We start from the raw sequence: 4,238 nt of genomic DNA, 5'->3' as shown, positions 1-4,238 counted from the left end.
AAAGTACAGCACTTGCAGTGACCTATGGATAAGTCAACCCAGTGATTAATAGGAGCCAGCATGGATTTGTCAAGAACTAATCCTACCAAACTAATCTTATATCTTTTTAAAAAATCAGGGCACTAGTTTAGTAGATGGTGGGAATGCTGTAGATGAAGAAGAGCTGACAATTATTTGTTTCATTTGTATAAACAGAGCTCCAGCAAGAGTGCTGGAGTCTCCCTCCTTGGAGGTTTTTAAACAGAGGCTGGGTGGCCATCTGTCGGGGATGCTTTGACTGAGAGTTTCTGCATGGCAGGTGGTTGGACTGGATGGCCCTTGTAGTCTCTTCCAGCACTATGTTTCTATAAGACACTCCCCTTTTTTCTGCCCAAAAAGTAAACTGTGAAGAGAAGAGCTGGGCAAGCCTCCTTGGAGCCAGTCAACCATCGCTCAGGAACAGTGTGAAAGGGGGGCCCCTGGGTGGGGAGGAGAAAAGGTAGAAAACTGAGGATTCTCTCTGACAGAAGGCAGATGGCGGAGGAGGGAAATGGTACTGTACATCCCCTGTATCCGCGTGACTGGTCTACGTGGTTTCACTTACCTGCATCTGAAAATAGGTAAATGTTTTGTTCCCTCCAGTGCAATTCTATGGTATGCTTTGGCAGAAAGCCCAAGACATCATTCATTTCAGGTTTTAAAAAAAATTATTTGCGAGTATCCACATTTTTAGTTATCCATGAAAAGTCCTGGAATGAACCCGCATAGATATGGAGGACATACTGTGTACAGAGACAGGGAACAGACTCTAATAGAGACAGGACAGTCAGCCAGAGGAAAGAACTGACTATGGTTTTAGGGAGCTGTGCTTCAGGATTTAATGCAACATCTAGATGGGTGCATCTACACTGTAGAAACAATGCAGTTTGACACCACTTTACCTGCCATCACTCCATCCTACAGAATCCTATAGGGTGTGTGTGCCACCTTGAGGCCCAAGTACCCAACCCAGGAAAGGCCGGGGGGGGGGGGGGGCTAGCCAAGTGAAAGGAGCCCAAGGGTTTGGCACTAAGCCCAACTACTGTCTCCATAAAACAGCTAACCTCAGTTCAAAACCTTTAAGGAATTCCTACTTCATTTCCCAAGACAAAGCAGGAGGCTGCCGAATACTGTATATGTTAAGAGCAGCTTCTCCAGTGTCAGTTTCCACTTCGCTGGGACCCTGCCGGGAGCCAGGTGAAGTAACCATCCATTTCCAAAACCCTCCCACACCCCCAGCCCTTCTTAAAATAATAAGGTATCTGTTCTGAAACAGCATGCCCTATCTCTGGAGGTTTTACATTTCTAGTTTTTAAAATGATTTACTATGACAGTTTAGCACAGCAGGCAATGAAGGGGAGGAGGGAAACCATAGAAAAAGACTGAGTCCCCTTAAGGCAACAAAATTATGCAGCACTGATCTCCAAAGAACAAGGTCTCTTTTATGGATCAGACATGCTAGTCAAAATCTCAGAGTCTTCTCTTAACAAGGAATCTTCCATGCTGGCCTGAGGCACTGCTCTGTGGCCAAGAGGAGAAAATAAAAGACAATAAAACAAAAAGGCAGAGATTTGAAAAAGACTGCAAGCTGTTAGCCCACCGGGCCAAGCAGTTGCGGAGCATTCCGCTTATGGGGCACTTGCTGAGGAAATGTAGTTTCTGCTTGACAAAGGTTTAAGACTGCACCTGGCAGATCAGGTAGTACTGTTTGCTTGTTTTAAAACAACACTGACAATTTTAAGGGCTTAGAGTTCTGAAGAGCTGATCTGGCCTAGATAAAGGATGCATATCAAGCTCTGTGCCAAGGGCAGGCACCTACAGAGGATCCAGAGGCCAATATTCTGTCCCTGGCACACACTAGGAGCTGCCCAGGTCTGTAGGTGGCAAGTGCATGAAACCCTTTGTTGTTGTTTTGTCCAGAAGACAAAATCAAAAATACTATTATTACTAGTAAAAAAAATAACCAAGTACATACTGTATTCCGCCTTGCAGTCCAAGTTCATTTATTAAAATTTTGGTTCATTGTCTCTCAGTCCAGAAGGCTTTCCAAGATGATGTATAACAACCAAAACAGATGAAAACATGATTTCTTAACAAATCAAACCTATATTTTAAAGCCAGTTGCAAACAAACATACACAATTAAAACAGTACAAAAGCTAGACCTATACAACTTGGGTTTTGGCTGCCCATCAGAAGCTCAAAAAGGATGAGAATTACCCTTGGGAAATAATTCCACAACTGAGGTGCTACTACTGAGAAAGACCTGTTTTGTACTCATCAATCTAGCCTCTAGGGATAGTGGGACTTCCAATAAGACTTCTGATGAGGATTTCAAATTCCTCAAATTCTCCAATCTTTAGTTCCAGGGTTTAGGTTCTATCAAATGAGTGATGAGGTTCAGGCTATACCTGAAAGCCTCAGAGACATAATGGCTGACTGCAACCAAGGAAGAGGAGGAAGACAACATCAGTGCAACTCAGCCAAAAGATTTGGCAGCAGTATGAGAATATCACCATAAGGCATGTTTGGCAGAACCTTCAGTATGCTGTCAAGGGAAAGGGTGGGAATAGTGTTTACTTTTTAAACAGGAATGCCAAGGTTCAGACCTGCCTAGGCATCATGCCCTTTGGTGTAGATGAATACAAGCAGGGTGCAGTTGTTTAGTGCTGTATATGAGCAAAGACATTTTCCTTTAAGGACACAGGTCTGGTGAAAAGAATCAGGAGTTGGGGACTGCACAAGAACCAACTGACAGCTTCTACAAGAGATATTTCTAGAGCTTCAAGTGGAGAAGCCAGCTGGTAAGAGGTAACAGTTCTGAATCCAACTAACCTTCTTGAGGAAAAAAAAAGGTTTGTTTTTCAGACAGAAATGGAAAGAGGACATGAAAGAAAAATTGTCTGAGAGACCTATGTGTGAGAAAGGTGGGTGCCAAAACAAACAGCCTTTTCCTATTTGTTCAGTGATTTATTTGCAGGGAGGATGTCTTGTAACAGTCTCAGCAGTTAATGCCTCACTCCCTTTGCACCAAGAAGATATGTCTACAGTGAGTAAAAAAAGCTTGTGACAAGAGCGGTTAGTCACCAGTTCTGATAAGAGCTACTATACATTTACATTTTAAGTTGTTTTCTGACTTGGCGCAAGTTTGGGGAAGGAAAGAGCAGTGTGTATGTCTGACAAGCCTTTTGAACCAAGCCCATTTAATAATAATAAATAAATAAATCGTTTATTTCTAGCCTGCCTTTCCATGAGATCAAGGCGGGTTACAACATCATAGAGCAACAAACGATAAATATCAACAATACAATATAAAACAAAATCAGAGATTAAAACAAGGAATTAAAAACATAGATTAAAAACCTTACAAAAACTAGCCAAAGTGCAGGTGCAAAAGGAGGGGGGGGGAGGAGAAAAAGTGATTACAACTGGGGGAAAGCTTGTTCGAAGAGAAAGGTTTTGAGTCTCTTCCTGAATTGGCCGAGGGAGGGGGTCGAGCGGAGCTCTTAGGGAAGCGAATTCCATAACTGCGGGGCTGAGATAGAAAACGCCCTCTGTGCAGTTGTAGAGCGTTTCGAGGGTGGAACCCTCACAAATTGCTTCCCGGTTGACCTGAGTGTGCGGGGCGGACTATATGGGGAGTGGCGGTCCTCCAAGTACCCTGGGCCCAAGTCATTTAGGGCTTTATAGGTTATAACCAACACCTTGTATTGTGCCCGGAAGCGAATAGGCAGCCAGTGTAGATCTTGCAGAACAGGTGTTATATGGCTGGACCTGGAACATCCAGTGACCAGTCTGGCTGCCATGTTCTGCACTAACTGAAGCTTCTGGGTTTGGTACAAGGGTTGCACCATGTAGAGCGCATTACAGAAATCCAACCAAGAGGTTACCAGAGCGTGTACCACCGTTTCAAGGTCCCCCCGGCCCAGGTAGGGTCGCAGCTGGCGTATCAGCCGAAGCTGATAACAGGTACTCCTGACCGTCGCATCCACCTGAGATGTAAGGTGGAGCGACGAGACCAAGAGCACCCCCAGACTGCGAACAGAGTCCTTCAGGGGAAGCGTGACCCCATTCAGGACAGGTGGACAAATCTCCAAACCTGGACCCGGGGAACCTATCACAAGTACTTCCGTTTTCTCTTGATTCAGTCTGAGTCTGTTTTCCCTCATCCAGCCCATTACTGACTCCAGACAGGCATCTAGAGGAGAGATGCCATCCCTG

This window comes from Sceloporus undulatus, chromosome 10 (assembly GCF_019175285.1).
Source record: "Sceloporus undulatus isolate JIND9_A2432 ecotype Alabama chromosome 10, SceUnd_v1.1, whole genome shotgun sequence".
Classification (NCBI taxonomy): Eukaryota; Metazoa; Chordata; class Lepidosauria; order Squamata; family Phrynosomatidae; genus Sceloporus; species Sceloporus undulatus.
This window is presented reverse-complemented; position numbering follows the sequence as displayed.